The 24,038-nt window shown below is 34.2% G+C and overlaps 1 pseudogene; it reads left to right on the top strand.

Annotated features, from left to right (window-relative positions):
- Positions 1-23,565, top strand: part of LOC123952561 — a 69,401-nt pseudogene extending 45,836 nt beyond the window's left edge.
- The last annotated feature ends 473 nt before the right edge of the window (positions 23,566-24,038 follow it).

Below are 24,038 nucleotides of genomic sequence, written 5' to 3'. Positions count from 1 at the left end.
AAGAAATAGAAAACCTGAACAGGCCCATAACCAGTAAGGAGTTTGAAACAGTCATCAAAAAATCTCCAAACAAACAAAAGCCCAGGGCCAGACGGCTTCCCAGGGGAATTCTACCAAACATTTAAAGAAGAACTAATTCCTGTTCTCCTGAAACTGTTCCAAAAAATAGAAATGGAAGGAAAACTTCCAAACTCATTCTATGAGGCCAGCATCACCTTGATCCCAAAACCAGACAAGGATCCCACCAAAAAAGAGAACTACAGACCAATATCCTTGATGAACACAGACGCAAAAATTCTCGCCAAAATACTAGCCAATAGGATTCAACAGTACATTAAAAGGATAATTCACCACGATCAAGTGGGATTTATTCCTTGTGCTATTTTTAAATTAGCAAACATCGTGAACATGTTTCTATTTTAATAACTTAAAGAAGTAATATCACAGTGTTTGATAGTCTTTTAGCAGTTAGATTATAGTCTTTTGCATTTTTTGCCATCTTGAACAGTAGTATATTGTGCAGTGGAGAATATAAAGTAGCAAACCACCATGGTATTGAGGAATGGTGGGTAATATGTATAGTGTACATAAATTTATTTGAAGCTTTATGGAATGTAGGATGATGGTGTCAACAAATGTAGAAAAATAAGTTTCAACCAAATAGTGAAAGATTACATGCTATAAAATTGAGCAATATTTAAAAAATCCTGAAAGTCTGACTCACATTAATCTCAGGTATAATTATTTCCCAATTTATTTTTATGTAAGTGTGCCATTTTTTTTCATGTATTTTCTTCTTGTTTTAAGTTCTGATATGATTTATTTCTGTAAATTACTCTAGTACTTCTGTTTTGGGGGCAAATATGTATTTGTGCAGTGTGTAATAAGTAAGCATAATCACTTTCCCTTAGTTTTGCAAAATGATAAATTGTACTCAAACTAGGAAAATTCCACAACTTAGAGCTAATCATTCTATGTGACTTACCCATGCCTAAGAAGCTCTATTTCTTAGATTTAGTAAAAATGATAATTTCAAATGTGTTCAGTTGCAATCATTTCAAAATTTACTTCCTGGGGAGGCATTTTATTCTGAGGTAATTATAATCACTTTTTTTCAAAATAACTGATTAGGCACTATTTCATCTTCCTGAGAAATGCAGGGACTGCCTTGTTAAACTACTTTTGAAAATGAGAGCTATAAGTGAGGTGAAAGTGGAGTGATTCTAAAGTTCTGGAGTACTTTAGTTTTGAAATTAAAGATTCTCTAAACCTGCCATTTTTGCACTTCATTAAGCAGCTTAGAGAATAATTATAATGCATTTTTTAAAATTAACTTTCTAGGTTCATATCAATTTTTGATTGTAGAATTCAAGCAGAATATGCTAAATTGCTCCAGCTCCAATCTCAAGAACTTCTAATTTCACCAAAACATGTATATAATAAGTTATCAAGAAATACTTAGAGTGTAGAGAGATAGTTTAGAGACAGACTTTAAGATATATATTTTTTTCTATTTGGATAACTTGGGTCAATAGATGAAACTAGTTGCTGTTTACTACAGAGGTAGTCAATTAATGAGATAAACCTTCAACTTAGGTAACTAATAAATATTGATAGGAGTATATTAGCATAAAAATCCTCAATAGATTGTATTAATATTAATTTCATCTCTGACATAAATTAAGGGGTCAGCGATGTACATTGAAATTTGATGGGTTTTAAACTCAGAATTATATATGCTTGTCATAACATTAAAAATAGAACACTTAAATATTTTATAATTAAGTAAAGGTTAAATTCAAGCTTGGCTTATAAAATCTTAAGGCAAATAACTTTATTAAATAACTCTCAATAATGGTGCATATTTCAAAACTTCTCATATGTGAAATAATTAAAAATCAGAAACATAAGTATTTTTGTAGAAGTTACCAATATTAATTAGTATTATGATTTAATCTATAGTTTAACATTAGTGAATTTTTAATCTTAAGACTAAAAACAAAAAGTAAACTTTTTATTTTTTTGCTTCTAGTGTGTTGGTTTATAAATAGTGAGAAAGTAAAGTCTTCAAAATAATTGGAGATACGCGTACACCTGAGCTACAAAAGCCAAGAAAGTTAACATTAAAATCAAGGTTATATTAATGCTTTTATTCTTCCTTCTAGACCCTACATTGCTTATTTGAAATAATTGAATAGTTGCCTATTAGCTATATAATGTTATTCTTCAGTTACTTATTACTGAATTATTATGTTGCTATGAACACCAAAAAATTTAAATTTCAAAAGTTTAATTACAAATGATTGCAATGAGAAGGTAAGTACATTCACAGAATCTTAAAGTTTATTTTATTTAACTAGTATGTCTCTTTATATGTATTTGAACACACTTAAAAGAGGCAGATGAAACCAAATGTTGAAGGGGACTTCTATTCCATGTCGTTACCATAGTACCAAATATGAGGATAATAATCACTAAGTATATATATGTTCTGGAGGGAATACTAAGAAAAGATAGGGCTCTGGCACTACAAGCAACCAACTGGTTATATCTGACATATATAGTTAACGAAAAAAAGGAGGATAGATTCCATGTTTATAAATTTTAAAAACAAGCAAAAGTAAAGTATGTTACTTAATAAAGGAAAATTAGTCATAAAAAGTTGTAAAAAGTAAAGAAAACAAATGGTGATCCTGAAAGGGCAGTGGTTACCTTTGGGGGACAGGACATCCTGTGATTGGTAAGATATGCTAGCAATTTCTTGCCCCAGGTGATGGTTATATGGGTTTCACTTTATAATATTTGTGAAATTGTGCAATTATGTTTTATATATTTTTGTATATACATTATTTTTATGATATAAAATTTTTAAAAAGCTAGGAATAGGGGTGCCTGGGTGGCTCAGTGCATTAAGGCCTCTGCCTTCAGCTCAGGTCACGATCCCAGGGTGCTGGGATCGAGCCCCATATAGGGCTCTTTGCTCAGCAGGGAACCTGCTTCCTCCTCTCTCTCTGCCTGCCTCTCTGCCTACTTGTGATCTCTGTCTGTCAAATAAATAAATAAAATCTTTTAAAAAATAAAAATAAAAAAATAAAAAGCTAGGAATAAAGCAACTTCTTCTTTGTATTCTACTGAGTTTATTCAGTAACTTAGTGTTAACACATATTTAAAACTCTGTATACCCGAACAGTGTACATTTGATAGGCCATAAACAGAATATAGCTTCACAGTCTGTAGTTTTCCTCTCAGATCCACACTTACCTGAGAGAAAGTTTAACTAATTCTATCAATTACTATACATAAAGACTTCTCTGCTATGCCAAACACTGAACACTCATGGCTAGTGGGCTACTTTTCACTTTTCATTCAAAATAAATATAATCTGGACACTTCTGTTCCACCAGTTGAGTGATAAAAGTATACAAAAACTAGTTAAGTTTGATTACAGAGTAGCTCTTATTTTTTTTATTACACTTGTTAATACAAATATATGGTTTCATTAACTATTATGGAAAAACTAAAATGTATCTGTGAAAATAAGGAATGATTTCTATGAAAGCTCAGTGAGGTGTTTTAAGAAAGCTTTGTTTTAAAAATCCTATAGCATTAATTTTGGGAAATGATTAGGGAAAATAGCCATAAAAATCTAGGTGATTCTTCTTTCAGATAACTTTGCAAGAGTTTTTAATTTAATATTATATTTTAAAGACATTCTCTGCCATAGGTGATGTATTCTAATTGCAGTTTAGGTAGGTAGGATTATATAGAATTCTAATCAGCAGTCTGAAAGAAAAGAAATTAGCCCTTGAATAAATAAATAAAATCTTTTAAAAAAAAAAAAGCTTATATGGGCGCCTGGGTGGCTCAGTGGATTAAAGCCTCTGCCTTCAGCTCAGGTCATGATCCCAGGGTCCTGGGATCAAGCCCTGCATCGGGCTCTCTGCTCAGCGGGGAGCCTGCTTCCTTCTCTCTCTCTGCCTGCCTCTCTGCCTGATTGTGATCTGTCTGTCAAATAAATAAATAAAATCTTCAAAAAAAAAAAAACCTTATAGATAACAAAAAAGATTGGTAGTTGTTGGAGGCAGGAATTAGAGTGTGTTGGGGGGGTGGAGAATGGGTGAAGGGGGTATTAAATGTTTTAAAAAATGAATCTAGATGCTGAGTATGTATATTACTATATCAATTGATAAGAACTTAAATTGACAGCAGAGTTATAGTTTAAAATAACACATTCTTGTACGTGGTTTTATGAAAACTGTGAAGTAGAGCCATGTATTACTTTAGGATGGGAAAAACTAAAATTTGGAGTTACTAAATGAGTCATTAAAAAAATCCATTTTCAATTAACACTATTATTTTACTAATAGTACAGTTATTTTGTAATAATATTCCCAATTATTCCCTCCTATCCTTTAAAAAAATGCTGTCATTCATCTCACCTATTCTTATTCTATAATCGGAAGTACATTGTTACTATTACTATTTTGAACTTTCATCTAGTAGATTAATAATGGTAAAAAATTGAAGATTTTATTTTCGTTCAAAAATAAGTGTCACTGTAGTCTTTTGTCCTTAGCTTTCATATAGTGTACTTTTTCTACTTCGTTCTTAAGTATGCTTTGAAAATGTGTTCTTTATTGAATGCAGAGTTATATATTGTATGAATGCGCTATAGTTTTTTGATAATTTCTCCATTTGGGATATTAAACATCTGGACTCTGAATCTTCTCTCTGTGTTTTCCTTACTTCTGAGGATTAAGTGCCTCTTGTGTTTTCAGAGAAGTATATGACATCTTACCATTTTCTTTACGTGTTCCAAGTTGAATTTCTAGATTCCTGGGAGAAATAAGACGCATAATCCTGCTTAGCCAGACCTTAATTAACAAATATCCATCAAGTATCTATATTTTCCAAGCAGTATCCTAGAAACTGACAGAAACAACAACAGCAAAATACAACATTCTTAATTCAATATGATGGTTAAGTTCCCATCTCTGTGAACCCAGCACAGAAAGAGGTACTTAAAAGAGAAAGGAGAGTTGTTGAGAGCTGAGTAGACTTAAGAAGATATGCTTACTACAGAAATAAAATATCTAAATGTTTTTCTCTGCTTTTACTTATAAATTTTTGAGATCACCTTAAGATCATCTGCACATTTTCTCATACAAAGAAATGTCTATTTTTCATGGGGCTTTGTTTCTTTTACATAGATTTCAGGTGACATTGTTTTTGTACATAATGTTAGTATAAATATAACTTTATTTTTCTAGTACTTAACTGGTTATCCCTGTACCAACTATGAGATAATGCAAACTTTCCCTATAAATATGAACTGCCTTGTTCATTATCCTTGGGTTTGTTTTCAGATGTTCTATTCTGCTTTTTTCTCTGCCTGACTGTTTTTGTGTCTGTATTACGCAATCTTAATTTATGTAGCTTGTTAAAACATTAAAAATTCTTGATTATCCCAGAACTTAATTTGAATTATGTTTTAGGTACTAAAAATAATTTTCATTATTATTTTATGATAATCACATTAATATAACAAATTGATTTGAAGTATTATTATTTTTTGTGATATTGATCTTTGTATCTAGCTGTTTAATATGCTTTTACTTCATTCCATTCTTCTATATCTCAGAATGAAATTTAAAATTTTTTTCCCTTGGTTCTTATCCATTTCCTGTTAGTATTTTTATAAATTGAGATCATTTTAATACACTTATTTTTATTAAAGGAATATAGGAAACTGTTGGTATATAAAGATATATTTGCATAGTGCCTTCTAACTTGAATTCCTTCCCAAATTTCATTCTTTCTCAATTAACATATTGGAGTACAAAGTATACAATCATATTACCTCTAAGTTTTGATTCTTTTTTTTTTTTTAAAGATTTTATTTATTTATTTGACAGAGATCACAAGTAGGCAGAGAGGCAGGCAGAGAGAGAAAGGAGGAAGCAGGCTCCCTGCGGAGCAGAGAGCGGGATGCGGGGCTCAATGCGGGGCTTGATCCCAGGACCCTGGGATCATGACCTGAGCCGAAGGCAGAGGCTTTAACCCACTGAGCCACCCAGGTGTCCCTAAATTTTGATTCTTTAGCATTCTCTTTATCTCGTAATAATTTTTACTCTGTTGCATTTGCTGGTATTTCAAGAACAGTATGAGATAATACTGTTGAAACATACATAATTTTCTTTTTTCTGATATCAGTGGAAATATCTTTGGTATAAGTATGGCAAATATCCATCGAGCTCAGACATGACTGTAGAAACCTTCATAACATATTTCTCAAAGCAACTACTATTAGTATATTGGATTCAGTATTGTAATATAAAACATAGAAGATCAACGAAATATGTTTTATATTACAATACTGAATCCAATATACTAATAGTAGTTGCTTTGAGAAATATGTTATGAAGGTTTCTACAGTCATGTCTGAGCTCGATGGAAAACAATACCATAGTTAGTTAACAATGTCTGTTATATGGAGGTAAAAAGGAACAAAATAATACCTCTTTGCCATCCTTGTTTCAGTGTTTAACATTAATGATAAATGTTTGGAGGAAAATTTGAAACTAGATTAATTAAAAGCTTTGAAATGTTCCAAATATTTCACACTTTTAAAACATATGCTAAAGAAATAGTTTTTGATGGGGAAAAAAATACAAAAGCTCTTTATGTTCAAGAAGCTGTAAAACTTACCATTACCCTTTTATGCATTAATATCTAAGGGCGATGACCTTAGAGCAAATCTCTAATCTATTGAACTGGTTTTGCATGAATCTCAAAGGCTCGGCATACTCAGTGGAGATAAGAGGCATCATTTATGACTGAATTTCACTTTAACACTGAAAATTTTGGTCACCATGATGAAAATGTTATCTATTATGCAGGATAAGTTAGGGTCAGGGAAGAGTGTTGATGTGTCCTCAGAAATAAAATATAAATGCAGACACTTCTATTTATTATCTCAGCAGATAAAAAGATACAGTTATCTATTTTATATATAATTTATATAATATTTTATATAACTCTCCTTTATATGTTTTATGTATTTTTATCTATTTTTGTATCTAGTTTTTTTTTCTCATTTTATTTATTTTTTCAGCGTAACAGTATTCATTCTTTTTGCACAACACCCAGTGCTCCATGCAAAACGTGCCCTCTCCATTACCCACCACCTGTTCCCCCAACCTCCCACCCCTGACCCTTCAAAACCCTCAGGTTGCCCCAACCTCCCACCCCTGACCCTTCAAAACCCTCAGGTTGTTTTTCAGAGTCCATAGTCTCTTATGGTTCGCTTCCCCTCCCCAATGTCCATAGCCCGCTCCCCCTCCCCCAATCCCACCTCCCCGCAGCAACCCCCAGTTTGTTTTGTGAGATTAAGAGTCATTTATGGTTTGTCTCCCTCCCAATCCCATCTTGTTTCATTTATTCTTCTCCTATCTCCTACCCCCCCATGTTGCTTCTCCATGTCCTCATATCAGGGAGATCATATGATAGTTGTCTTTCTCCGATTGACTTATTTCACTAAGCATGATACGCTCTAGTTCCATCCACGTCGTCGCAAATGGCAAGATTTCATTTCTTTTGATGGCTGCATAGTATTCCATTGTGTATATATACCACATTGGATTAACACATCATTCATTTTATTATCTGTTTTGTTGGTTGATGGGTTCAACTTGACAGTTCTTTTGGGGGCTTCAGTTAAAGTTTTTTCTGAAGTTGAATGAAGGCCCCAGCTGGTGCTGGAATCTTCTTGAGACTCAGCTAAGATGCTAGAATGACTGAGTTTTTCTTCATGATCATGTAATCACAGTGCCTATCCTTTCCACATAGCTTTTACATAGGTCTCGACACATGATTTCTCCAACAGAGTAGTTATACTTTCTGCGTGGAAAATCAGGGTTCCCAAAAGCCAGAATTCCACGGGAGGAGAAGCAGAAGCTGTCAGTCCTCCTAAAGGCAAGGACTGGAAATTACACAATGCCAATTCTATCATATTCTATTTGTTATTGCAAGCTACAGACTGTCTTTGGAAATTGGCAACCACAATTGACCTTCTGGCCCCTGAGGAGTAATAGTCTTCTCACATGAAAATATACTCACACCCAAGAGTCCTAAAAGCCTTATTCTATGGTGGCATCTGGCCCCAATCTTAAGGCTTAATATATTTTCATTTAAACGAGGCCAGGGTATAGATGTGGTTTCTTGAGTTTCTCTTATTCTGAAAACCTGTGAACTAAAATGACAAATTATCTGTAATCCACATACACAGGATAAAATTGTGAAACTGGCTCAGGAGAACTGAACAAATAAACAACAACAAAGGTCAGGGGGATGTCAAATGGGAGGCACATAGCAGTCCCTGGCCATAGCAAAGATAAAATACAGGCAAGTATGGGTTGGCAGTCACTCTTGCTCCACTGATGAGGCTCTCTTTCTACTCCTTGGTACTCCTCAACTGAGTTCTTCCCACTGCACTCTTAACTGTAACCATTTTCCCTGAAAAATGGTCCATTTTTCCTAATGCTTTAGTTTTCCCAGCCTGATTGCTCATGTAGGAAGCTGGAGACTGCAAGACCTCTTTGCATTTTGAACTGTGTACTTTGCGAAGTGCATAACTTCTCTGAAATCTTTGCAGACTTTCTGTGTATCAGATTACAGTCCACTCCATTAGACAGAAACCATACCTACAAATCTCTTTAAGACAAGTTCCTCTCTCCCTTGGGTTGACAGTAAAGACGCTAAGTGATAATACTTCAAAAGATTTTTAGAAACCCTCTAGAAGAAAAGGTCTATAAAGAATGCTCATAGAAATCTTTGTGTCTAGCTGAGAGCATTTATGAAGCACCATCATAAATCTTCCAGAAGTCTTACAAAAGAGTATTATAGCCACACCCTTGGGATGTTAACCCCGGGACCATCTTTTACTGACAGAGCCCTGGATTTGATCTTTTCTCTCAGGCCATTTCTTATTTTGAAACCTATGTGAAAACAAACAGTTTCAAACCCAGCAGGTCCTTACATGAAAATGTATTCTCTAGATTCTATCAGAAATTTGTATTTCTTAATTGTTCATTTTTCTATATCAGATGGTAGATAGATAAAGAGATAGCCTTCCTGAATCCAGTGGATACTTTCAAGCTTCTGCCCAGAAATCTTCTTACTGAAATACTCAATCCCATTAGGTATCTTATTCACTTCCACATTCCTGTAAGTATCAGTGGGGCTTAACGTTTTACCACTACATAAAACTAGTCACTTTTTTCCCCAGCTTAGAAGCAATGAGAAGTGATATGGGTAGTACAGATTAGGAGGGTCAGCAACCCGTAAAGAATTACCCGAGTAGAGTTCATCGCACATTCCTCATTCACCTCTGGTGTGGTAAAAATGTTACTTGTACTGTCAAAGGAAGGTCAATTGATGCAAGTCTTCAAAATCCTCAGCTTTCCTGGGAAATGCCTGAATGATTGCCTAACAAGTTTCAGGGGTTCCCTCCTAGTCAAAGCCTTAAATTTAACATTAGATTCTGTAAGACTGTGACTATATGTTGTGGATTAATCCTACAGATCTCTGTAGGATTAAAGTTCATGTGTTTAGTTTTAGAAAGTCAGTCCTGTGGTTGTAGGAGACAATGGTGTCTTTCAGGGAAGTCATGAAAGTGTTGTGGATCATTACCAGAATCTGAGTAGAGAATTAAAAACCTAAGCTTACCATCTTATTTCTCCAAGTTCTTCAATACAATTAAAAGTAATATATGAAATACTTTATATTCCTTATGTTTGCTTATGTCATTATTTTCACTCTTGAAGCAGTTTATGTCCATCCCAATATTTCTTTTTTTCTTTTTTGGGGTGAAATTTTTGCCTTGCTATAGTGAAAGCTTCCATAATTTCATAGCCAAGTATTTGGGCTTTGGGTTGCTGTTGGCCATCGTGGCCAAAAATTGGGAAGAATAGATAGACCTGTATTAGATAAAAACAAGGATAAGCTGGAAGCTAGGATATCTCACTCTGCCTCCAACAATGACACATTCTAAGTATAGTGCCTAATTCACTTAACATATCCCAAATCTCATGATTTTCTTTGGTTTTCACTTTCTTCTTTTTTTTTAATTTGACTAATGTTAACCTAAAATCAGAGTAGGTATTCTCAGAAATTTAGTTTTACCTGAGCCAAGTTAATATGGTTCAAAACACAATGGAACCATAAAAAGAAGTGGTACCAACTTAGTCAAGTTGACATTAGCTTAGCTCAGCTAACACAGACAAGACTGCAATACTTGTACGAGCTCAAGTGATCAATATTTGCTAATACTTGTTGCCCTTGTTTTCACATAAGTACAATTTCTTTCAGGCAAAAAAACCCATCTTGAGGTACCTGGGTGGCTCAGTTAGCTAAGCATCTGCCTTCGGCTTAGTTCATGATCCTGGACTTAAATGGAGACCTACATGGGGCTCCCTGCTCAGTGGGGAGTCTGCTTCTCCCTCTTTCTTTGCGCCCCACCCCCGCCACTTGTGCTCTCTCTTGTGCTCTCATGCTCTCTCTTGTGCTCTCATGCTCTCTCACTCTCTCTCAAATAAAATCTTTAAAAAAAAAAAAGCCATCTCTAGTTATGTTCCAGGCATTAAAGAAATAGAAAAAAAATTTAAAGATTTTATTTATTTATTTGACAGAGATCACAAGTAGGCAGAGAAGCAGGCAGAGAGAGAGGGGGAAGCAGGCTCCCCGCAGAGCAGAGAGCCTGAGAGCAGGAATTGATCCCAGGACCCTGGGATCATGACCTGAGCCAACGGCAGAAACTTTAACCCACTGAACCACCCAAGTGCCGCAGAAATAGAAAATTTGAAGGAAAAAGTTGTCTACCATTCAGGTAACAGGCTTGGAAGATAATCAGAGATTTGATAAATGATGATGCATCACATAAGCATACTGTATGGGGACGTAAGGCAAAGTAAGACAGGAGGATAAGGAGCTGTTGGAATTTGAGAAAGAAACACTAGGTGATGGTAATAAAATGAATAAAAAGAAGCTCTAGGTGATGGGACAATGTCAATATAGAGTACATGGCGGGGAGGTAGGGAATAAGAAACTTTGGTCCTTGATTCATTCTTGAATTTAAACCTTTGCAATTTCTGGAAGAGAAACTTAAATAAAGTATATGTAAACTTCATATAGAATTTACTTCCTGCCAACAACTTAGATTTTAAGCATTGAGTTTTAGAGAAATAGTTTTGTGTTAATTTTCTGAAGTTTGCAAAACCATGACTAATTTAATAAACAAAAAATGGAAATTATTTCCATGTATCAAAATGGGTACCTTGAAATGATTATATAAGTTATTTTAATGTATAAAATGATTAGTACAGGGTCTTAGGAAAATAACTAGATACTTGATGGAAGAGCAAAATAGAGTAAAAGAGACAATGATTGATTTTGCCTAGTCATGCTTTTAACCAGTTACAACTTGAAGTCCAGCAGACTCTGAGATAGCAAAAGATAATTTAAGAAATAAGAAACTCAGGAAAGCCACAGTGGAAGCAGATGCTGAAAAAGCATTGCAGTGAACAAATACATCTCAAAAGAGGGTACTGGCCCTTACTCATACTACTCTAGAGTAGTATGTTACAATCATCCATCCATATGATTCTAAACAAGTGAGAGTAGCAAAAAAATAAAAAGTGATTTGTTGCTTGCTTTTTGTCAGCTTTTCTTCCCATTAATTCTTTCCCAGATGCACATGTGAACTTTACATCGGGTCAGTGTTCAGCTAAAGCAAGAGCTGCTTTTAATAGTGATGCTTTGATTTGCCCTTTGCACAACTCTTAATGAGCAGTTACTCACAGCGATTGTTCTGGGAAAGATGGGGCAAAGGAACTCAGGAAATATTGGTAAGAGAAGCTTTATCAGTGGGATAACACTTTTTTGTGTAACTAAAAATATTACAGTCTAAAAACGATGTGTTCTATACTGTTTGCTCTGTGCAGCTTTATTATATGAAAGTAAATGGGAAAAAATGGAATATCATATTAGTTTGCTAGGGCTGCCATTACAAAATACTACGAACAGGGTGGCTAAACCAATAGAAATTTGTTTTTCACAGTTCTGGAGGCTGAAATCCAAGATCAAGTTGTCTGCAAGTTTTCTTTCTCCTGAGACTTCTCTTTTAACTTGCAAATGGCCTTTCTCTTGCAACATGTTCACATGGTCCTCCAAGTTTGCACTTTTGCCCTCAATGTTTCTTCCTCTTCTTCTAAGGACTGGAGCCATATTGTATTAGGGCCCCACCCTAATCCTCTCATTTATCTCAGTCACCTCTTTAAAGACCTTATATCTAAATGTGGTTACATTCTGAAATACTGAGGGTTGGGACTTCAACATAGAATTTAGGAGGGACACAATTCAGTATTGTTTTTTTGTTTTGTTTTGTTTTTGCAAATATCTTGATGAAATAATGTGTTCATATTAAAAAATTTATAAATCTAAACTGCCTTACCCAGATTTCATGATAGATATTTTGTTTTTGTTTCTCACATCAGTAGCATGGGTTCATATTATTATTACTATTTCCAAATAGGAAGACAAAGCACAGAGAGATTTAATCAACTACATTTTTTTATTTAGGAAGAAAGTGCAGTGTCAGGGATCTGATCCCAGTTTTGCTGACTTTAGCAGTCTTTTTAATAAAGCTGCCTCTGCATTTTATTCAAGAAGTGTTAATAAGTTGTGAATCAACATCAGGAATTGGCAGATGGTGCCTAGCTATACACATCATTCAGTTTAATTATATTTAATTAGAATGATCAAAATGAGTCTGTGCAGGAACATAGATAATGTGTATTTTAAAACGCACTGGGCTTATTAATGTGAGATTGAATAAATAGTCCATTAAAATGTATCTTTTAAAATCTTAATTTCTTACAAATTCCTCTGAGAATTTTTTAAATTGGAAACTTGATTATAAAACAATTGCTACAGATGCACACTGTGTACCCAATTCTAACCTAGTGTTTATTGTGAAATATGGACATAATGTAGTTTTAAAATTGAATTGTCAAAAGTAACCCTCCATCTTTAAAAATTATAAGCTACAATTTAGACCAAGTAATCTAAAGAGAATACAGATTACATTGTATCTGTAATCTCACAGTTACTCACAATTTTTTAACATGTAATGTGCACTAGCCACTGACTTATTATAGTTGTAAATATATTAAATGGAATTTCAAAAAAAAATGAGGTCCCTCAACTGAAGCTATGAATTCCATCAGGATCAGTTAAAAAATAAAATAAAAGAGGAAAAATTTTCAGTTACTCTTCAGTATTGGAACCGGGTAGACCTCCTGAGTATTGACCTCCTAGCCACTGTCATATGCTCATATGTCCCATGAAGATGAAACAGTGAGACCCCAGTTTTTGTCTTCTGCTTGTGATCCTCATTCTTGTTTGGTTTTCCTGTGTTTTATGTTGTGAGAGCTCTTCTCAAATTCACCCTTCTTTAACAGTCTGCCTTCCTTTGTCTTAGACTTTAAGCTTTTTCCCAAACCCTTTGGCTAAACCCACCATAGTCAGTGTACACATCTCACTTCCTCTCAGTGGCATAAATCACTGCATTCTGAATTACACCCAATGGCTGAGTAATAGGAAGCTGCTATTCTTTAAGTTCCTATGGTTTACCAGGCAACAAACTAGATGATTTATATAAATTTAATAATTTCAACAACCCAGTGAGGTAGAATCTATTACTTTATGATATAACTATTATTTTCAGAAAGCTGAGACACTGAGATAGTTTAAGAAGTTTGCTCAAGGGGCTGCCTGCATGGCTCAGTCTATTAAGTGTCTACCTTCAGCTCAGTTCAGATCCCAGAGTTTTAGGATTGAACCCTGCGTCAGGATCCAGGCTTCTTCCTCTCCATCTTTCCCTACCCCCATTCTTGCTCTCTTCTCTTTTTCCCTCTCTCCCTCTCTATCTCAAATAAATAAATAAAATCTTAAAAAAGAAGAAGTTTGCTCAAGATACACACATAGTGGAACTGAGAACAAAATCTATACATTGATATATTGTGAAAAGAGTATCTGCATTGTAGAAAAATAGAGCTTAGTTGAAATATCAGCCCTGCCACTTACTATTAAAACCTTAGTTTTCTTATCTTTAAAATGAAAAGGTAAATGATGTTTATCTTAGAGTATCACAAGAATTAAGTGGAAAAAAACATGGAAAGTTCTCATAATATTGTTTGGAACAAGGTGTATCATCAATCATGTTAGCTTATATTATTTTATGATTGCACTATTATCCCACCACTTAGTACTGCTGAATTACTTGAAGAATAAATAGGGTTGCTCTAGGATAATAGCAGCTGCCTAAACATGAATTTCTCAACACATCCTCCCAGATAAGCACAATATGATCAAACAAGATAAAACAAAAGAAACATGAAATAAAAGCACTTGCTTCACAACTTAACAGTACTAGGAGCCAGAGATTTTCACAGGTGAAATTATTTATAAAGAAATAAACAACCAGATATCATTACTACAGATACTGTGCATGAAAGGAATGAGAGAGAGGAGACTCAAGAGACTCTGCAAAAGAGAAGGGAATTGGAGGTCTTAGACAAAGTACAGATAAAATCACCCATAGGAAGAGAAAGTCTAAAACTAACTTCAAAGTACTGATCACACATCTAGGTCTTAACAAGTCACAATATTAACTATATAAAAGGGGGTTCAAAGAGACATGGACCAGAGGTGACACCCTCAAAGAAGCATTTTTTTTCCTAGGAGAAAAGCAGATATCTAGAGATAAGTGGTTCTTCATAGAGAAATGGCAAGAGTAGGATAGAAGACATGATGGGATACCAGAAATAGGAAGAAGTCTGACCAACTGGATATGAAGCTACTGTGTTAAGCATACAGAGAATGTAAATCAGCTGATTATCCTTTCTCACAACAAAATGATTTCAAAATGAAAGGCAATCATAAAAAACACTCCAAATCCTCAATCAAGTATAGACAAATATTAAACAAATGATGGAATCTGAAATTCAAAAATTAAGAATGAATTTGGTTTAAAAAAAATGCAGCATGCAATTTAAGGAGAGTTGATTGAACTTAAGAGAAAAATTGATTTAAATAATCCAATCTCACTATTAAAATGAAAAATAAATTACAACATGTCCAAGAGAATATAGATTGAAATAATTTAGTAAGGGGCCTTGAGGGATGATGGGAAAAATAGCCAAGAGAATAAAAATTACATCCTTAAAAGGATAAGATCAAAAGTGACTTAAATGGCAGTAAGCAAAAAACAAAGCAAACAAAAAACCTGATATATATATGTGTGTGTGTGTATCTGTCTCTCTCTCTCTCTATATATATATATGTATCTGTATGTACAGAGATGAAAGAAATTAGAAGAATTAGAAGAGATGAAAGAAAAAAGAAAACAAATATTTTAAATTATAACACACAAAAAATGTTCTTACATTTTAAAAAAAATCATGAACTTGGGAAAATTGACCTAGAAAAATCCACAGTAACACATAATTTAGTAATGTTGAGCCAAAATTCACAACATAGATATAACATTTTAAAGATTTTACTTATTTTGTTCATTTGTTTGTTTATTTGTTTGAGGGAGTGGGAAAGAGACTCTCAAGAAGACTCCTGAAGTAGAGCTCCTTTCTAGAACCCTGAGATCATGACCTGAGCCAAAAACAAGAGTGGGATGGTTAACCAGTTGAGCCACCCTTAGATATATTTTCCAACTTCACTTTATTTCATCGGTGTTTAGTAGTTCCCCTCTCAGAAATAAATCACACTTATCATGAATTTCTTTTTTTTTAATGTATTGTTGGATTTGGTTTGCTAGTTTTGTTTTTTGTTTTTTGTTTTTGCATCCCTGTTCATCAGGGATATTGACCTATAGTTTTTTTGGGTTTTTTGTTTGTTTGTTTGTTTTTAGTAGTCTCCATCTCATTTTGGTATGACAGTAATTCTGGCCTCATAGAATGAACTTTGGTGTTTTCCTACCTTTTCTATTTTTTTTTTTTTTTTTTTTTGGAATAGTTTGAGAAGAGTAAGTTTATCTCTTTTTTAACATTTGGTGGAATTTACCTGTTAAACCATTTGGTCCTGGACTTTCATTTATTGGCAATTTTCTAAATTACTGATTCGATTTCTTTTTTTTTAAGATTTTATGTATTAATTTATTAGAGAGAGAGAGAGGGAGGGAGAGCACAAGCAGGGGGAGGGGTGGGGAGGGAAGCAGACTCCCCACCGAGCAGTGAGCCCAATGTGGTACTTGATCCCAGGACCCTAGGATCATAACCTGAGCTGAGGGTAGCTGCTTAACTGACTGAGCCACCCAGGCATCCCTACTGATTCAATTTCTTTTCTTTTTATAGGTTTCTTCAAGTTTCCATTTCTTCCTGTTTCTGTTTTGGTAGTTTATGTTTCTGAGAATTTATGCATTTCTTCCAAGTTGTCCAATTTGTTGGCATGTAGTTTTTCAGAATATTCTCTTATAATTGTTTATATTTCTGTGGTGTTGGTTGTTATTTCTCCTCTCATTTGTGATTTTATTTATTTGAGTTCTTTCTCTTTTTTCTTGAGAAGTCTCACTAGAAGTTTAACAATTTTATTGATTTTTTTTTCTAAGAACCAGTTCCTGGTTTCATTGTTTTATTGGGCTTTTTTAGTTTCTATATCACTTCTTTCTGCTCTAATCTTTATTGTTTTCTTTCTTCTGCTGGTTTTAGTTTTTTTCTGTTATTATTTTTCTAGCTCCTTTAGATATAAAATAAGGTTGTTTATTTGAGTTTTTTCCTGCTGCTTGAGGTAGGTCTGTATTGCTATAAACTTCCTTCTTAGAACCACATTTGCTGCATCCCAGAGGTTTGGGACTGTTATGTTTTCATTTTCATAATTTCTTCTCTTATTTTAATTCATAATTTCTTCTCTTATTTCTTAGTTGACCTATTCATTCTTTAATAGCATGTTATTTAACCTTTATGTATTTGTGGTCTTCCTAGATTTCTGGGCTTTTTTTTTTTCCTTTTTTATTTATTTATTTATTTAAAATTTTTTGTGGGTTTTTTTTTTTTGTGGTTGACTTCTAGTTTTACAGCATTTTGGTCAGAAAATATGCATAGTATCACTTGATCTTCTTATTTGTTTGAAGCTTATTTTTATGGGCTTAATATGTGATCTATTCTGGGGAATGTTCTGTGTGCACTTGAAAAGATTGCGTATTCTGTTGTTTTAGGATGGAATGTTCTGACTATATCTTAACTAAGTCCATCTGTTCCAGTGTTTCATTCAAAGGTTTTGTTTCTTTGCTGATTTTCTTTTTATGTGATCTGTCCATTGATGTGTGGAGTTTAAAGTCCCCTACTGTTATTTTATTATTATTGATTAAATACTATATGTCCATTATTAACTGTTTTATGTATTTTGGTGCTTCCATGTTGAGTGCATAAATAGTTAGAATTGTTATATCTTCCTGTTGGATTGTCCCCTTTATGATTATATAGTGTCCTCCTTTGTCTCTTGTTACAGTCTTTATTTTATTTTTTTTGTTACAGTCTTTATTTTAAAGTCTACTTTGTCTGATAGAAGTATTGCTACTCCAGCTTATATTTGATATCTGTTAGCATTATAGATGTCTCTCCATCCCCTCACTTTCAATCTGAGGTATCTTTTGGTCTAAAATGAGTCTTCTGAAGCCAGCATACAGATAGGTCTTGTTTTTTATTTTCTGTCACCCTGTCTTTTGATTGGAGCATTTAGTCTATAGTCAAAGTAATTATTGATAGATATGTATTTATTGTCATTTTATTATTTGTTGATGGTGAATTATATGGTTGTTTCTGAAGATTATTTTTCTTATCCTTTCTTTTCTTTCTTTCTTTCTTTCATGGTTTGCTGATTTTCTTTAGTGATACATTTCTTTGTATTTATTCTTTGCATACTTGTTAGTGGTTTTCAATATATAGTTATCATTAAGTTTTTATATAACCTTTTATGCATTTTACAGTCTACATTAAGCTGATGATCATTTAAGTTTGAACCTATTCTCTTCACCATGTTTTAGGTATGTGCTATCATATTTTAATCCTTTTATTCCAATAACCTAACATAAATTAATGAGAGCCACTGATGCTTGAGGTGGGGGCAGAAAAAGCATTGAAGTAAAATGATGGCCAGAATTTTCCAAATTTGAATAAAATAAAATCTGACAAACTCAAGCAGTTCAATAAAAACACAGTGAATATAGAATTTAGAAAATCAAATAAAGGGACATCATAATTAAATACCAGAAAATCACATAAAGGGAAAATACTAAAGACAGTTAAAGAAAAATGACACATGTTGATTATAGTAGACAAACAAATATGTGATAGAATAAATCCTTTCCTGATAATAGAATTCTAATAAATACAGAATGTATTATGAATTAGAAAATTCCTATTTCAGAATTAATATAGTAATTTATATTCTGGTAGGAATTATTGATGAGTACTAGAACTGTGGAGTAGAAGGGTTGTTGTGGAATAATATATTACATCATCTCACCCCCCCCCCCATAAATGTATAAGTAACAAAATAAAAACCGGTAACTAAGTGAGTGGTAAAGGAATCAGAAAATACCATAGTAAGTCTTACAGTGTGGAGGGCAGACTCAGATGGCTCCCTCCTTCTGGTAGTTGGTCTGCTGTAAACTCATTTCATTGAATATGGACAGGAACTGTTACTTAAATCAATAGAATACAGCAAAGATAATGAGATGCCCCTTGTAAGATAATACTATGTAAGTTTGTAACCCATCTTGCTAGTAGACTTTCTCCCTTGCTAGTTTTGAGGAAGCAAGCAGCTATATTCTGAGCGGCCCTATTGAGAAGCCCATGGAATTGAGGGAAGCTTCAGACCAATAGGCAGAAGGAACAGTCCTATGGCCTGTAAGGGTCTGAATTCTGCCTAGAATCATATGAGATTTGAAGCAGATCCTTTTGTAGTTGAACCTTGAAATGAAACCACAGCCTCAAATGTGGTTCCCATCTTGGTTATGAACTAGAACACCCGCTGAGCCACCCCTGTTTCTCTGACCAGTGAAACCATCATACAGTAAAGTTGTATATTCTTTAAGCTGCTAATTTTGTGCCCCACTATTAGGGAATAATAGATTAATTCACCAAACTATCAAAATTAACATCATCAATACAAGACAAACAGAGATTATATGCTACTAGATATGGTATTCTGAAAAATATATAACATCACTTATGTAGTGTCGCAGCCCATAATTCATGCAGATTCAAGTAATACCTAACAGTAACAGACAGTAATACCTAAGTTGAGGAATATTCTATAAAATTACTGGTTATATTCTTTAATGACATGAAAGAAAGAAAACATAAGGAACTGCTCCAGGTTGAAGGAAACTAAATAGACATGATAGCTAAATACAATTTCTGATTCTAGACCAAATCTGATACTAGAAAATAAATAGCTATAAAGCATATCACTGTGACAATTGATGAAATTAGAATATGCAATGCAAAGTATGCAAAAGGTATGTCCATGCTACGTTTCTTGAATTTGATTACTGTATTATGGCTTTGGCTATGTGATTAAATAATTTGGTCTTAGGAAATGCATGCTGAAGTATTGTGGGTTTATAAAACTACAATATGATTTCCTATAGAGAAGGTAAAGCAAATGTGGGCAAGTGTAGAAAATTAAGTCTTCAAAAAAAAATCAGTTATTTTATACAATTTTTATAAATTTTCTCTAAGTTTAAAATTATTTTAAAATGAAATGGTAAAAATAATGATAAACAGACATTCACTTGTTCCTGAACACATTGTATTACACCGAGAAACTTAACAGGACTTGGGATTTCCCAGGATATAATCAAGGCCTTGTCATACATTGAGCCCTATATATCGTTAGTTAAAAATGCACAAACTATTAATGCCTTTTAGCTTCTACTAGCTTGCAGAAATCTTGACATACAGAGGTAGGAAAAAAATGCAGTTTTTCTCCATTCCTACTTTAGAAGGTATCCTTATATATTTTATCAAAACCTAATTAAAATTCCATGCCACTGGTAAAAAGAACATGAACACAAAATTTAGCAAAGGTAGATAAATCACTAGGACACTGGGAATTGACTGCAGGGGAAAAAAAACTTGAATATTGCAGCAAAACTAGGCCATCTATTCACTTCAACAAGAATCGATCGCCTATAATTTATCTGCAGGGCTGCCTGAGAAAGAGAGGGAAAGCCACAGTATCGTTATCATCATCATACAATTACTTACATGATAATTGATAATCAACTGTAAGGATACACGTAGCACTGAAAAATAGAGAAGGAGAAGGATCTAAATAGGATATGGAAAATTTTAGTTGTAGGGAAAACACAGACCATTTTCTCTCTACAACTTCTCTTTCTCTGATCTCCTGGCTGGGGGAAAGAAATGTAATTGGATTTTACTAAGTTACCATTGCTCCTCTCTGGTAATTACAGTGAAATAGTGAAATTTAAAGTTTCACAGTGTATATACACTTTACATTATTTTCTTCTTCAATTTCCAAAATGTTATTTTATGACATGGCAACTTCAAAATCAAAAGAGTGTTTAAAAATTGTTGGCAGGCTGGATGGCTCAAGAGATTTGTAATAGATTATACACTGCCTTTGATTTCTAGGTCATTGCTTTAAATCCATTCTGCTTAATGTCTATTGGCTGTTTAAAGTGAAATGAACTGGTGAGTTTAGCCGAGTTCCATAGTGATTTGCATTACCTACTACCTTTTCCAAAATGTTTGTGTATAAATAGTCTCTAGTCACACCCATGCCTCAATAAGCATGTTGAGAGATTCAGTTAAGAAATATGAGTTCAAGGGGCGCCTGGGTGGCTCAGTGGTTTAAGCTGCTGCCTTCAGCTCAGGTCATGATCTCGGGGTCCTGGGATCGAGTCCCGCGTCGGGCTCTCTGCTTGGCGGGGAGCCTGCTTCCTCCTCTCTCTCTCTCTCTCTTTCTCTCTGCCTGCCTCTCTCCCTACTTGTGATCTCTATCTGTCAAATAAATAAATAAAATCTTTAAAAAAAAAAAAAAAAAAAAAGAAATATGAGTTCAAGATTGAGATGCAATCACTTTTTTGACTATATAATTATCAACAACTAGTTTGCCTTCTTTTGTCCTTAATTCTCCACTATTTAAATTTGTGCATAAATATGCATGTTTTTCATAAATAAATTATCCACTTCACTGAATTGTTTTATCAAATATTTTATGTGACCATAGCAACAAACATTTTTTTGAGGGTCTCCTGAGGGACAAATACTACAGTTCACAATACTTCACTTTATTTTATGTAATCCTTACAACTCACTGTGAGGTAGTTATTATCTTTTGTAATAAAAGGGAAAACCACCAGAGAGATCTTACGCAGCTTCCTTCAAACACGTAGCTTGATTCTGAAAGTAAATAAGTAATCATTCATTTAATATGACTCAACAGGTATTACTGGTCCAACTTAATTCTATCAAATATTGTCCAAGGCACTGGAGAAATAATGGTGAACAAAAGACACAAAGACCAAGCCCTCAAGAGCCACTTTTTGGAGGGCAAGACAGACAATAAACAAACATGTCAATAATAACATTTCAAATATTAGTAATAGTATAAAGAGCATAAATATATTTAATGAAGACAGAGTGAGAGGACATGTGTTGCATAGAATAACCCAGAAAAGACTCTATGGAACAGTTAGCCAAAGACCTGAATAATGACAAGGAACAATGTCCTTTGTCAATGTGCTGAGATTAATGTGCAAATTTATTATAATTCCATTTAGCTCTATCCATATTCCTTTGCAGTCTTGTCTCTTTCTTGTCTTTCTCCTGGTTTTTAAAAGACAAATGATAGAGCAAATTTGCAGAGATTGTCAATCCAAAATTGGAGACTATTTCACAATCCTAAAAAATAGAGGGAAGAAAGAGAAAGATAGTTAAGGAAAATAAAAATAGCCTTACATACTTTGTGATAAAATGAATACAATGACTCTGAAGTTTAATTTGGTTTATGCCACTTGCCTGTCATGTGATTTGTGACTTGGCTAAATTCCCTCTTTCTTCTCAACAACAACAACAAAAAAGTTTTTGTATAATATCCTCAGTTTCTCTGAGGATTAAATGAAATAACTTTTTAAAATATCTAGAATATAGTAAGTGCTTAAAATATGAGTACCTGAAATTGGAGGGATGTGAAATAAAAATTAAGAAAAAATTCTCCTGTGGATATCTTTAGAAAAAAATTTAAAGATTGTGACTCCTTTTCTTTCTTAATTTAACATAATATGCTAATTGAAGGCATATTAGAAAATTCAAAATATCACAGTAATATGAAATAAATGATAAAGTTTGTTCTTTGTGACTTGAGAACATATCTTCTGTAAGCAAACCTATAAATACATCCATCTATTCATTTTCCATTCAGAGAGTTATTAGTTATTTATTCTTATGTAGTATGCTACACATTAGAGAAATAAACTAGGTGATACTCCTCTTCAAAAAAAAGTTAAATGAATGTGATTAAATACCATTAACAATGTACAAAAAAATCCATAATAGACCTGAACTTTCTGTGCTACGCAGAGAGGGGTCCACACAACGTTCTGCATTCCTGTTGTAACTTTAAGTTACAGCCTTCACAATATCGGGAGCCTTTGATGTCCTGCAAATGAAGGAGGAGAATGCCCTCAAATTACTTGCAGCAGGAACCCACTTAGGTGGCATGAACCTTGACTTTCAAATGGAACAGTGCATCTACAAAAGGAAAAGTGATGGTACCTGCATCATAAATCTAAAGAGAACATAGAAGAAGCTTCTGCTGGAAGCTCATGCCATTGTTGACATTGGAAATCCAGCTAATGTCAGTGTCATATCATCCAGGAATACTGGCCAGCAAGCTGTGCTGAAGTTTCCTGCTGCTACTGGAGCCACTCCCATCGCTGGCTGCTTCACTTCTGGAACCTTCCCTAGCTGTCTGGGAGCCAAGACTTCTAGTGGTTACTGACCTCAGGGCTGACCACCGGCCTCTCACAGGGGTCTTTTATGTTAACCTGCCTACCATCGCTCTGTGTAACATGGACTGTGCTGTGTGGGCATTGCCATCCCTTGCAACAAAACAGAGCTCACTCAATGGATCTGATATTGATGGAGGCCTGAGAAGTTCTGAGCATGCCTGGCACCATTTCCCATGAACACCCGTGCCAGAAATCCTGAAGAGTTTGAAAAAGAAGAGTAAGCTGCTGCTGAAAAGATTGTGACCAAGGAGGAATTTCACGATGAATGGACTGCTCCAGCTCCTGAGTTCCATTCTACCCAATCTGAAGGCAGGTCTGAAGGCATGCATGTAACCTCTGTGCCTGTTCAGCAGTTCCCTACTGAAGACTGGGGTCTTCAGCCTGCCACTGAAAACTGGTCTGCAGCTCCCACTGCTCTGGCCACTGAATGGGTGAGAACAACCACTGAGTGATCTTAAGCTTCTCTTCCACAGAGGTAACAAAATGGAAATAGGTTGACAGAAACTAAATAGTTTCTTTAAATTTAAAAAAAAAGAAAGAGACCTAAATTTCATTTTAGACTCTGTCTAGTACATAAATAAATCTTCAAATTTTGAAATTAGAATTATAAAGAAAACACTCTCCTCTTAGACCAATTTGGACAATTTGTATATAAATATTGTCGAGTCCTGAGAAATAAGCATTGTTAGTCTATTACTGTTTCTATTGATGTTTCAAATTTAAGCAGCAGTGAACAAGATTATAGCTGAACCTGTAGCCAACCAGGGTTGTTATCTTTCAGCCTCACACTTTTTTGCAGCAATACATGTGACTTCCAAAATGTTTAACTTGTGTTAAGAATATTCTAAGATTAGGGGTGCCTGGGTGGCTCAGTTGTTAAGCATCTGCTTTCAGCTCAGGTCCTGATCCCAGCGTCCTGGGATCC

The sequence above is a fragment of the Meles meles genome, chromosome 11 (assembly GCF_922984935.1).
Source record: "Meles meles chromosome 11, mMelMel3.1 paternal haplotype, whole genome shotgun sequence".
Classification (NCBI taxonomy): Eukaryota; Metazoa; Chordata; class Mammalia; order Carnivora; family Mustelidae; genus Meles; species Meles meles.
Note: the sequence above shows the minus strand (reverse complement) of the source record. Positions and strands in the feature narration are given on the sequence as shown.